Raw genomic sequence first — 13,999 nt, 5'->3', positions numbered from 1 at the left:
CCTCTTATGAGCCCCATTACATCGATACCTCAAGAACTAGCTTGTGATTGGATGTCTTGGACTGCTTGGCCCAATATATGTCTGTTCCAATGAGAGCAAAGGGTTCTGAACATTCATGGTGGACAGCAATTCAAACATTTACCTCGCTAACAGTGGAACAACACGCAAGTGACTGGGAACTAAGTTCGTCCGCAGCAAAGCCGCGTAACGGATACTGTATTCCCGGTGAGGAGACTGCGCACGTTCCGGCCTTTCATTGGCCGAGGTGGAGCCACTGAGCTGCCCGCCCGCCTGCCATTGGGCGGAGTGCGACGCTGACGATGAGCGCGGCAGTGCAGCCCCGGCCGTTGTGATTGGCTGAGTGGTGGGGAGGCGCTGCGGCAGTTGGTCTCGCGCTGCCGAGTGGCGAGTCCCGTGCGGCGGTTTCTGCGTCGGGTGTTCAGTGTACGTGGATTGTGGACTGTAGGCAGGTGGCGGCGGCGGCTCTCCCCGTCAAAACCTTTCCTATTCACCCCTCAAACCCCTTTCCCCCCTCCTTTACCCTTTGCCCTCCCCCCCTTTTACCTTTCCTTAGGCCTCCCTCGATTTTACCTTACCCCCTCTCTCGTTGTCGAAGGGACGTGGACTATTGTTCCTACCGATCTACTCCTATATCTCCCCCTCCCCCTTCATTCGGCTACTGGGCAGGCCGCCAGTTTCTTGCAACCATCTTCGCCCCCTTCCATCCGTTTTCCCTTCGGGGCCTGCCTCTCTGAACAGAGGCTGATCTCCTCTGCCCTGGACTCCCGGAACTGGTGAGTTTAGAGCTGGTCGGGAGTGGGGGGGGGGGGGGGAACAAGCTGCTTCTTATGTTTATGTTTAATGATCCTACAGGTGGTTTGTCTAACTACTAGGCCCCAGTAACGTCCTGCCAGCTGTTCTGGTCGCTCCTATGTACTCTTAAGAGTACTCTGATCAGGATCATTCGTGTTTGATGTTGGGGTCGGGATGCGGTGATGTTTGGTCTGTGTTTAAGGTTGAGCAGCATTTGGTCCGTACTTGATGTTAGGGAGGGTAAGGGGCAACTGCTTGTTCCGTGCCTGATGTTTTGGGGACAGGGGTGGTGTCATGAAGACGGCGGTGTTTGCTGGAATACGTCCCGTACTAGGCGGAGGATCTCCGGTGTTGGGGTTGCCAGGCGTTTGCTAACATGCGCCTGATGTGTAGTGGGTGGTTGAGAAGTTAACCTGGTGTGTGGACGGCTGCTTGTTCGGCTGAGCCTGTTTGTGTGATGTGGGTGGGGATCTAACTGGGGTTGCCTGATTGTCTGCTGGAGTCTGTACGAATGCACGTGGTGAGGCCTCTCGCCGCTCCCGCCTGTGGGGTGCCTGCAATGGGGGGGTTTCCGTACCCAATCAGAGTGACCCGCCTGCATTTGTCATGCAGTGCCTTTTAATCGTGTCTCATTGTGGGACTTTTCCATGTTTTTTTTAATATTACTGTCTTTTGATATCACAGGCCGGGCAAGCATTTTTCAGCTATCCATAATAATGTCTAAAATGAGCGGCTTGCTAGGCCTTTATGGCAGGCAGTTATTCTGGAACTTGAACCGTGTACGGGACAGCAGACTTATTTTCCTGTCAGGCATAAGTTATTTAAGTGTGATTTTGAGATTTTTGTTGATGGTCTTAAGGTCACCATTACTGGATAATGGCATTTCATTTCATATTCATTTAATCGCTAGAATTTAAATTCCCCCATTTAAGCTTGCTTTGATTAAACGCAGTCTTAATAGGTTAATCGTAATGCTACTACATCCTCAAAAATGTAGTGTGTTTGTTATTGACTTTATTAAAGTTCTTCAAGAGCTTTATGGTAACTTTTATTGCCACTTTTTAATGTAGTCCTTATGGATTGTGAGTGATATTGTCAATCCCTAACTGCTGTGAGATTGTATCTTTTGTCGGGGATCATACAATAGCCACAATGTTACAAAACCTAATTGAGGTTTCTGTGTACCCTTTTGGCATTTCTGTCCATCTTGCAGATGCAGTTGTTTTAACCACATCTGTAATATGTAGTGGACTCTGTTAGATTACGAAAGATCAGGAAAGGATTCAGCAATACAGTACAGGTGACACCCAACCACCGTTATAGCAGGTCTGGATAACAGAAATTTGCCTTTATGAAATTCACAAATTATCACTCAAGAAAACAGATGTAAAATGAAATTCACTCCCTCAGAATTTTTGTAAAAAAAAATCACACTTCATTTTGCAATTCTTGACACATGTACAAATGATGCATCACATTGCTAGTAATAACAATACAGACCATTTTCTAGGGCCAAAACTCATTCAAAATGCAGGCTCGCATGTGAGTGACTTGTAAAATAGTGTTATTTCAAAAAGAAGATTTTTGCAAAGGCTGGAAATCAAATTTAAAATTTGATTTTTATAAGTGATCTGGATGAGAAAGTGGAGGAATGGAATGGATTGGTAAATTTGCTGATGACACAAAGGTTGAGGGTGCTGTGGATAGTGGAGGGCTGTCAGAGGTTACAGCGGGACATGAATAGGATGCATAACTAGGCTGAGAAGTGGCAGATGGAGTTCAGCCCAGATAAGTGTGAAGTGGTTCATTTTGGTAGGTCAAATATGATGACAGAATATAGCATTAATGGTAAGACTCTTGGCAGTGTGGCGGATCAGAGGAATCTTGGGGTCCGAGTCCATAGGCCACTCGAAGTGTTACACAGGTCGACTCTGGTTAAGAAGGCATACGGTGTGTTGACCTTCATCAATTGTGGGATTGAGTTTAAGAGCCGAGAGGTAATGTTGCAGCTATATAGGACCCTGGTTAGACCCCACTTGGAGTACTGTGCTCAATTCTGGTCGCCTCACTATTGGAAGGATGTGGAAACCATTGAAAGGGTGCAGAGGAGATTTACAAGGATGTTGCTTGGATTGGCGAGCATGCCTTATGAGAATAGATTGAGTGAACTCGGCCTTTTCTCCTTGGAGCGATGGGGGATGAGAGGTGACCTGATAAAGGTGTACAAGATAGAGAGACAGATCGTGTGGATAGTCAGAGGCTTTTCCCAGGGCTGAAGTGGCTAGCACGAGAGGGCATAGTTCTAAGGTGCTTGGAAGTAGGTACAGAGGAGATGTCAGGGGAATGGGCTGCCGGCGGTGGTGGTGGAGGTGGAATCGATAGGATCTTTTATGTACTTGGAGCTTAGATAAATAGAGGGCTGTGGGTAAACCTAGGTAGTTCTAAGGTAAGGACGTGTTCTGTACAGCTTTGTGGGCCGAAGGGCCTGTATTGTGCTGTCGGTTTTCTATGTAAAATGCACGCACTGGAAAAATGTATCATTTTGAATAATTTTTCCGAAGAATAATGAGATCAGATACAAAGTATCTTCATATATGCTAACAGTGAAGTTTTTTTGCCTTTTTTCAATCATTTTAATGTGATTGCACATGAGTGTGTGCTTGTTTTTAGTTAGAATATTTGCAAAATATTAATAGGCCATTCAAATATAGAACTTAACATGTGACTTATGCTTGCATTCAAGTACTCCAGTTCATCCTTACAAATTCCACTTTAGCTGTATCCAAATCAAGATGGTTATCACTTGTCATGAAATTTGATTTTCAGCAACAGTGCAAGACAAAAATTACTGTAAGTTACTAAAGTAACTAGTGCACAGGCTGACTAACTTGGTGTTCACTGAGTGTTTGGTAATCTAATGGTGGAGGGGAAGAAAATGTTCCTAAAAAGTTGAGTGTGGGTCTCCAGACTCCTGCACCACCTCCCCTATTGGTATTAAGGAGAAAAGGGCATGTCCTGGGTGGTGAGGGTCTTTAATAATATATACTGCCTTTGAGGTATTGGTAGAAGAAACTGTATAAGAATTAAGAATGAGTTGTTTTGAAGGTCTTTTCAAATGCCATTGTTTGTTCTGCCCTGAGCTCAGTCAAGGAAAGTGCTGCTGTCAGTGGGACTTCAGCAACAGTATTTCAATTGTTGATTCTGCTCTCTGGTATCACATAATTCAGTAACTTTTTTCACCTGCCTCAACCATCCCAATGCTACCCATCAGATAAAGTATTTTTGTAAGTTTAAAAATTAACAAATAGTTTAAAATAACTTTTTCTGAAAGTAGAATGGGTTGGTCATGAAGTTGGCAGGACAAAGGAAGCTTGCAGTAGGGATGATATAAACAATTAAGTTCATTAAGAAAAATACATTTTTTTTCAGTCTCAGTGGAAACTTGTGAAGGTGTCTGGTGCATCATATAGCAAGATTACTGTGAGCAGGGCACACCTTAGCATGAGGTATTGGATTGGCTTTCATGTACAAAATAATATCTTTATTGTATCCAACTCTAGTTGTTCCACTCCAGCAGTAATTTAGTGAAATCGTTGGAATGGTGATGAAAGCTGATAGCACAGTTCTTGTGTTGATGTTTTATTATGAGCTTTATGATGGAGAGTTGATTTTATAAAGTGGAGAGGCTATTAGTATTTTGCCAGCTTAGCAATTTGAGTTTTGTTACCTGATGTTCTTAACTAAACATTTAGCTTAATTTCCATACTCATGGAAAATGTGATGCTAAATCATTGCAGTGTCTGGGTAAAGCATATGTTTCTGCTTAAGTAAACCTTGTAGGCACCACTTTATTGGTGAAACTATTTTATTCTTCCCTCCAATTCTTAAACAAATTACTTAGCCCCTTATACGTTTAAGTATTGTGATTGTTTCCTCTCAGTCTTACTTCTATAAAAACCAACTCTTCCTCGTGGCTACAGGTTTACAGTCCTAGCAAAGCATATTTGTAAATCTCCTCTTCACCCTCTTCAAAGTCATGATACTTTCCTATACAGACCTTACTGGGTAATGAATAGATTTTGTTTTTACAGAAGCTGATTTTGAAAATGCATATTAATATATGGTAACCTCCCCATAAGTATTGCAATGAATGACATCAAGAACACATTAAGCCTGATAAGTGGAAAGAAAGTTATTCCTTCTGTTTGTAGATATATACAGTATGTATGTGGGGCTACTGAATTTAATAATATTATAGTAGCCTGTTTGTATGTAGGGATCTCTGTATGTTAGCCATTCGTAACCCAGGGAAAGTGTAATGTGACGAGAATTGTATGCAGTATTCAAACTGTGATCTGGCTGGTGATTTTGAGCATTTTTGCAGTAGCCTTCCTGTTCTTGTACTCTGTGTTTTGGTTAACAAGGAAAGCATTTTAAACTGCTACAACCAGTCCCACCTTCTTAAAAATATTTAAATATACTACCTACCTCTCAATTTCTTCTTATTTATTATTTATTCTTTGTCTTTTTGCACATTCCCTAATGCTCTGCTGTAGTTGCACTTAAGATTAAATTCTGCCTTATCAATTGATTATTTCTAGCAGGCAAAAGCTTTCCCTACCATTTTTTTTTTTTGCATTGCCAGTTTTTGCATTGTGTGCAGACTTTTTATAGTGCCCTGATGTTGCCCTGATGTTGAGGTCCAAATCATTGCCAGCAAAAGGGAAAGAGGCTGGTAAGAGGCTACCAGTCACAAAAAGACTTCACACAGTACCTGAGCCACAATGTGTTGAGACGAAACAGTTCATTGAAGAGGTAGGGTTTAAAGAGAAGGAATTCCAGAGCTTGTTTAACAGAGTAAATATAAGATTTTTATACACTGATAACGTAACTAAAGAACGTTGATGAGCACATGCGAGCAAAGTTTGGAGAACATTTGTGTCTGAGTAGTAGGCTTGGATGGGTAAGAAGGCTTTTCACACAATAAGAGATTTAGTCCTGAGGCATTGCTTTAGCAAAGTTTAGGTGAATGAAAGGTGCACCTAACATAATGTCAGTTGGCATATAGACAATGAAAATACTTGGCTGCATTGAATATTAGGATATAAGGTTTGTTGATTCTGGCCATTACAATACATGGGCTAACAGATGCTAGACACCACTGTTGCAGGGAAGAAACACAGACTACTATTGCTTATTAAGTTTCTTGAGTAATTGTCACAGCAATATTTATGAACGCCTGGGAGTTGTGCTTAGTGTCACTGCAAAGGGGCCTGTGACACAACTAAAGAATTGCATGAAGATATTGTTTTATTATTATTTTCCACAAGTAAACTTGAAACTGCAATTTCTTGTATTTTGATTATACTGTTAATGATTTCATAACTAGCTCGATTAGCGTACCTTTCTGGTTAATTTTGCCTTCCCTGCTTAACTACCTGCAGGAAGTATATCTGCCAATAATACAGCTGAGGGGAAAAGATCAGGATGTTAATGACTTTAGGAAGTGAGCTTTTGTATCATTATAATGACATTCTCACAGCCGAACTACTGTCTTTTGAGATAAGTCACTAATTTTGATGGCCCTTAGGAAAAACTGGATTGAGGCTATTCAACTTGATTCTCATTGCAATCAACAAAGAAATACGTTATTTTTTTGACTCATTCTGAAATTGCAGTTTAAGACCACTATTCAACTAGTCCCCTTTATTAACAAAGTTATACTCAAATTTCTTTTTGTTTAAACTTTGTTTTTTATTATGTGTGTGTTCTGCTTCAGACCTGATCATTGACATCTATTTCCCTTTATCTCTTTTCCCTTTACTTCTCCCAGGATCATGGTTTCTTTCCTTTACCCTTCTGTATTCTAGGCTTGATGCATTAGCATCCAGTATTGTCTGCCCGCTCAGCCTTATCTTGTAAATAATCGTACTGTTTTCCACCATACATATCAGTGCAATCACTGGAAAAACTGTTGGGAGAAAGATTGATTCCTTCCCCTGTGCAGTGGTCCACTTTCTCCAATTTAAAAAAATCTTTTTAAAAATAAGTTTTAAAAAAAAAACTTCCCAAATCTTGAAATGTTGTTGAATAGAAATTAGCTGGTCATGGTGTAGGAAGTAACATATTGGTATTAGGTAGGAGATTGCCTAGTTAACAGCGTAGCAAACATGAAATGTAAAAGTAGTGTGCCACTAGGATTCTGAAGATGCCTCAACATTGTAGAATTTTTACAACTGAGCGTTATACGCAAATGTAGACAAAGATCTGGCAAATAGAATTTTTATGCCAACAACATTTCAGTCCATTGAGTCTGGATGTAATAGGCTTATATGGCTGTATGAATATCGTGAAAGAAATGACCGCAGCTCTTGGTGGAGACTGAAGGAAAGGTCTCCGAGGTCACGGCTCAGACTTAATTGTTTTTTAGTTGTGATTTTTTAGCTTTGTACAGATAGTTTTGGGAATGGCGGGGGTGGTTTAGGGGTCAGAATAGGCTTTAGGATCAGGAATTTGGGTAAATTAGAGGTCAGGCTGGAGTTTAAGCTTCTGCTCCACTGATGTCAACATAGGACATCCCTGGTTGGATGTCAGGCCAGCATCAATTCGTGCTGTCCTTAACCTCTCCCCACTGTCCGTTTCCCCCCCCCCCCCCCGGGTCAGCACGACATCAGCAGGTTCCAGAATCAGAGTTCTGTGTGGGCAGGAGGAATGAGGGCCTGTGAGCCCATGTATATGAATTGATGCAAGTAGAGTTCAGGGCATAGTGTTTGTTGATTGAAGAGTCCAGGGTTGGTACAGAAGATCGAAGCTTGAAGGTCATTCAGAAGTCCAGGCCTGATGGCTGGACTCCAGAGTCTGTGAATGTCTGCAAGGCCACTGGGGAAGTTGAAGACTCAGTGTCTGTGAGCTCATCCACTGGAAGCCAAGGATGGCTTGTCCTGCAGTTGGAGGACTGTGTATGTGGATGAGAGGAAGAAATGAGGCTTGCTTTGCAACTTGCTGTATTCTATGTTCTGCCAAACCTTATGAGCATGCTATGTTGGCGTTCAAATTTGTGGCGACACTTGCAGGCTGCACCAGCACATCTTTCAGTGTGTTGGTTGTTACGGCAAATATAGCCTTTCACTGTGTGCTTCAATATACATGTGATAAATCTGAATTTTGAATGGAATCAAATGTTCATGGTGAAGAGACGACTGCTATTGCTAGATGCTAGTAACTGTTAAAATGATGAAAGGAGGGAGGCTAGTAGCAATTGGTGGGATGATACTGAACACAGGGAGGAACAACATCTTGAAATAAGAATCGTAAAGTAATACAGCATGGAAACAGACATCTTGGTCCAACTGGTCCATGCTGACCAAAGCATCGTTTCTATTATTCCTGATTGTGTTCAGCCCATAACCATCTAAATTTCCCCTCCATGCAACCTATCCAAAAGCTTCTCAAAGATTGCATTTGCATCCAACCTTTTCCTCTGGCATTTCATTCCAGGAGCGCTCTACCCTTTGTGTAAAGATGTTACCTCTCGGGTCTCTTAAATCTCTCCCCTCTTACCTTACATGTGTGCCCTCTGGTTTTGGACTCTCCAACCATGGCGAAAAAGACCATGACTGTCCACCTTATCCGTACCCCCTCATGATTTTAAAAACTTCTATGAAGTCACCCCTCATTCTCCTACATTCTGAGGAATAAAGATCCGGTGTGGCCATTGTCACTCTAATTCAAACCCTCTAGTCCAGGTTGACAATGTCTTTCCTATAATAAGACGACTTAGACTGCAAAATACCACAAGTGCAGCCTCACTAAGTACTTGATTAACTGCAACATTATATCTCTCCTCCCAAACTCAATGTCCTAACTGATTAAGACAGCATGCTAAGCGCCTTCTTCACCACCTTGTCCTCTTGCACGGTTATTTTCAGCAAATTAAGCACTTTTTCTAGGTCCCTCTGTTCCACAACACTCATTGGTGCCCTGCCTTTTACTGCTTAAGCCATATCTTGATTTGTCTGTCCATAAGTGCATCACCTATCATTTATCTAAGTTGAAATCCAATTGCCATTCTTCAACCAACACACACAGAATGCTGGTGGAACGCAGCAGGCCAGGCAGCGTCTATGGGAAGAAGTACAGTCGACGTTTTGGGCCGAGACCCTTTGTCAGGACTAACTGAAAGAAGAGATAGTAAGAGATTTGAAAGTGGAAGGGGGAGATCTGAAATGATAGGAGAAGACAGGAGGGGGAGGGATGAAGCTAAGAGCTGGAAAGTTGATTGGCAAAAGGGATACAGAGCTGGAGAAGGGGGAGGATCATGGGATGGGAGGCCTGAGGCCTGTTTTCCAGAGATGCTGCTTGGCCTCCAGCATTTAATGTATGTTGCCAAAGAACAATGGGTGTACTCATAAGGTTTTGAATTTAAAACCAAGGCATTGTTCAGTAATTTTGTGCAAGTGTCATCATGATCTGTGCAAATAAAGCTGAAAATTACAGGCCTGAGTTTCTGCCTCTTTTCAATATTTTAGAACTTGAACTTGTGCAGCATATATTCAATGTTGCTTATAAACTGCAACGACCTAGCTACCATCAATTTATAATATCCTGCCCCCTGAAGTTTGAAATTCTGGCATCTGTTTAGCTCTCAAAAGAATGTACCTTTAATTTGCAGTTTACTTGTTTCTATAATCTGATTATTTAACCAGTTTGGGAGCTTCAGGTGCAAATTCCATGGTATGTTCAATTCGTGTCTGTGGTATCTACCCATGGGGCAGAATGTGCTCCCAAGATGAAGTTTATTATTTGTTCATGGGATATTTGAATGGAATATGTGATGTATTTAATTAAAAATACAACATTTTTGGCATTGGGCTTGGAAAATACAAGGATAATGTTTTTGTTTCCCATTGGGGGTGTCTATAATCAAAGATCATAACTCCAGTTACGAAATTAGGTAGATAAGACTATGGATTTTTTAACCCAAAATTCTCATGGAGGCTGAGTCATTGATTATATTTGAGATGTGATTTTTATTTTGTTTCAGGTATTAAGGGAATTGGAGGATATGGCATTAGTACAGGAAAATAGCACTGAACTAAAATATCCACTGTTTTGTTGAATGCTGGAGGAAGCATAGTTTCCTAAATCTGAAGGGCTCAGTGGGAATAAACTGACCTTCAACATGTCCCAGCCAATGACTGCATTTATTGTGCATCCTTTAATTGTTGAAGAGGTACATAAGAATCAACCACATTGGTGGTCTGGATTTGGTTGTAGCAAGACCAGAAAAGGATGACAGATGTTAGTGAGAGCAGAAAAGATGACAGGCAAAGGCTATCAGTATATATTTGCAACAGTGCATTAGCTCCATGGTTTGGGATTCTGGCTGCTAATTCAGTAACTTTCTACATACCCTGAACAATTGTAGTGAGATAGTTCTACATGCTATATTCCATCTGCCTTGCAATAAAATCTAGTATACTATTTTCCTTAATTACTTGTACCTGAATGCTTTACTTCAGGTACGAGATGTCTGAATCTCTCTCTAAAATGCCATTCAGTAGATCATTAACAACATTGTTACTCCTTTATTTCTATCCAAGTGAGTAGCCTGGCCTTTATATTATTTTCTATATGCTATGTTTTGCCCAGTACCATAACCTGTTAGGCTTTGTCCTCACAACATGATTTACAGAATAAACTTGTGATGGTGACTGTTGATAAAGTGTGCAAATTAACACTAGGTAAAAGGAGACAGATGTTAAGGAAGAACCATTGGACATGATTAAACTTTGTTTTTGGGACAATTGCTTAGCTTTGTCGATGTTTCATCTTTTAAGGCATTGCTGAATATGTGGAGCTTTCATTACAGTTAGTGGGGAAAAAATTAGCTTGTGGATGAAAATTAATAGTTTGGAAAATGTTAAATAATTGGATCGGTATATTTTTGATCTATCTTTAGTTTTCAAATTAGGAATGGATGAACTGATTTATCTGTAGACGAGGGGTGATTGGTAAGTTCGTGGCCTAAGGTAGAAGGAGTCAATTTTAGAAAACTTAGCACATTTATTTTTCAACATAGTCCCCTCCTACATTTACACACACAGTCCAGCGGTCGTGGAGCATACGGATCTTGGACCTCCAGAAAGTGTCCACAGCAGAGGTGATTGATAAGTTCGTGGCCTAAGGCAGAAGGAGATGAGTTATACAGCTCTTGTTACATGCATGTGCAGTTCAATGCTTTGAGTGATAATGCAGAAAGTTTGAAGTTAATAACTCCATCTCCTTCTACCTTAGGCCACGAACTTATCAATCACCCCTGATGAGTTATTAAGATTTCTCTGTTCCGTTGGTAATATTCACCAGATTTGTCGTCCTTGTCTTCATAGCCAATGAGTTATTCTGGATTTTTAGTGGTATTACTGCTAAAATATTCATGGTTTTTTATAAATACAAGTTCTAGTTTACTTCGTAATGCTTTGGAGGTTTAGGGAGGTATCATGGTAAGTTACTTTGTGCTTCATGGATTGAACTTGGTTTACTGAAAAAACTATGAATGTCAAGTTTAGGGCAATCAGGAGTGTTTAGCATTTATGGGAACACTGTGTCAAGAATTACTTGTGATCTATTGGGTTTTTATGCTGCCCTTTTTAAAATTCTCATCTAATTCAATCAGTTCTGATAGAATCTATTCATTTGCGTAAAATGGAACCTGTGAAAATTCCATACTTTTGGTTGTCTCTCTCAGTACAAGGATTTTAAAATATTGTTTCTTGACAACTTTTTAAGATTCAAATTGCCCATTTTCATCCTGCTAGTGCCTCCGCATATAAAGAAATAAATTTTTTATATGGCAGGTTAATTGTCAAATTACTGAAAATTAATTTAAAAAGAAAGTTAGTAAAATTGCAGGCTATCTTCAATTTCTTTCATCATGAATGCAGCCCCATGTTTATCTTCCAAGCAACAACAGATGCAAACACCATATTTTTTGTACACCAAAAGTACAACAGAATTGTCTTTGAGATGATAAGCAGGTAGACAGTAAGTTTACCTTTGGAGGAAATTTCTTGGTATTCCTTCATTGGTAAATCCTGCAGTACAACTTCTTAAAATGTCTTCATAACAGACACACACGTACAATTTACAATGACCAATTTACCTACTAACTAGTATGCCTTTGGACCGTAGCAGGAAAGCAAATCATCCGGTGGAAACCTACACAGTCATGGGGGGAGGTACGAACTCATCACAAGTGGGCTGGAATTGATCTCTGGAATACCCTGAACTTCAGCAGTGTTGCATTAACTGCTAGGCTTCCGGGTACAAGGTGTATCTGTAAAGAGTATTCCTTCTGGTTGTACGTTCTAGTACCAATTGTTTGGTGACAAAGTATTTATTATTATTATGATTCTGAACCATTTCACAGATTTGGTCCCTTGGCAAATGAAGTACTGTTAGCAAGGTTTATGCATGACCTGGTGGATGGAGGGCAAATCCACCAGCAACAACCTTGTAGACCATCCCGTTAAATCAGAAGACAGCTTCTGAACAGCATTTTGATAAAGTTTTGATTGAGCATGTCAAATGAGGTTTAGAATTAACATGCTTTGAGACAGGATGAGTGAAAGCAACAGTCCTAACATCAGCATGAAGACTTCAGCATCAAGGAATTTCAGACTATTGCCTTTCACAACGGAAGCAACTTACATCACTGGGATTGGCGAGTTCATGAGTACTGGCTGGGGAATTGGCATCCAAACCTATGGAAACACAAAGTAATTATCAATACACTATAGAGGCAAAATAGTAATAACACAATTTTCTCACATTATCTTCTCGTTATATTTGATGCTAGGACTTTGGTGTTCTATTCTGTCACTAAGACCATCTGCGTACACTTTTTGAGCATCAGCTAAGTCTGCTTTGCATGAGCTCACCTAGTGGTGAAACTACAAAGCCTTCACTTGATGGCTTTATTACTGCTGAATTATTCACAGGCTCCTGAGAACTTCCTAGATACTTCTCCACACATTTTATAGGTTTATTGAGATATGGCATGGAATCGGCCCTTCGAGCCATGCTGAGCCATGCCTCTGATTTTAACACTAGCCATATTAGAGGACAATTTACGATAACCAATTAACTTACTAACTAGTATGTCTTTAGACTATTGGAGGAAACTCACGCAGTCATGGGGAGAACATTCATACTCTGGGAATCGAACCCGGGTGATCCGTACTGTGCTAACCTCTACACTACCATGCCACCTGTTTTTTTTAAAACGCTTTCCCCACCCCCTCCCCCAGCCCCCATTACTGCTCTCTGTTGACCTGCTTTGGCTTCCTCTAAACCAGTCTCCCAGTTTAAACATTCTTATCTTTTTAGAATCTCTGACCTCAGTCCTGCCTGTCTATCTAACTTTCCAAAATCTACAACTAATGGATATTATGAGCCACTGTTCTGGTTATTCATTAAATTCATAAATTTAATTGCTGTATCAATATTCAGCTCCTAAGCTAAAGTTCTTGAATTGCCTCATGTCCTTTTTATTTTGCTTTCCTTTTTGGTTGATCTGCTTGAATATTCGCTGGCAACTTTTGATCAAAAACTTGAATAACTTGGGATTGTTTTATGGTATACATTCAGAATGGTTTATTGGTCTGCTGTTCAGTTTGTAAAAGGGGATGTTTTGATTCCCTCTAGTGGTTACTTGGGCTAATTTATGTGAATTGCCAATGCATATAGTATTGGTATGCATGGGAATCTCATTTAAATATTATTTCAAATGTTTAGTAGGTTTATAAAAGATAGAATTGTCTTGTCAATGAGCACACAGATGGAGTTTAATCTACTCGTGAGGAATTGCTCATTGCAAGGTTAAATTATAAGGTGGAAGTATACAGTAAATGACAGAACCCTTAAGAGAATTGATGTATAAGAGGATGTTGGCAGTTCAACGCGAGGAGGGTGCAACTTCAAGGTTTGGGGGTGGTGGGGGGGAGAGGAGTTTAAAGGAGCTGTGTGAGGAAGTTTTGTTAACGATGGTAAGAGCCTGGAATGCACTGAATCCTGTATGGATTTCAGTCAAGTAACTTGCCTCCTTAAGACTAACCATATATTTCTCATGATTTCTGGAATTAAGTGGTGGAAACAACAACAGCAACATTTAAGAGGCATTTAGATG

The 13,999-nt window shown here is 40.5% G+C and overlaps 1 protein-coding gene across 13 annotated transcripts in view; it reads left to right on the top strand.

The window, feature by feature from the left end:
• The first annotated feature begins 377 nt into the window (after window positions 1-377).
• Window positions 378-13,999, top strand: part of LOC134348388 (poly(rC)-binding protein 3) — a 95,363-nt gene continuing 81,741 nt past the window's right edge. For 2 of the 13 annotated variants that reach the window (XM_063051675.1, XM_063051682.1), the window contains exon 1: window positions 379-794. The gene's annotated coding sequence lies outside the window, so the exon portion shown is untranslated. Of the gene's footprint in view, window positions 795-13,999 lie in introns of all 13 variants that reach the window. The other 11 variants (XM_063051676.1, XM_063051674.1, XM_063051678.1 and 8 more) reach the window with 6 other exon arrangements.

Source organism: Mobula hypostoma, chromosome 6 (assembly GCF_963921235.1).
Source record: "Mobula hypostoma chromosome 6, sMobHyp1.1, whole genome shotgun sequence".
Lineage (NCBI taxonomy): Eukaryota > Metazoa > Chordata > Chondrichthyes > Myliobatiformes > Myliobatidae > Mobula > Mobula hypostoma.
Note: the sequence above shows the minus strand (reverse complement) of the source record. Positions and strands in the feature narration are given on the sequence as shown.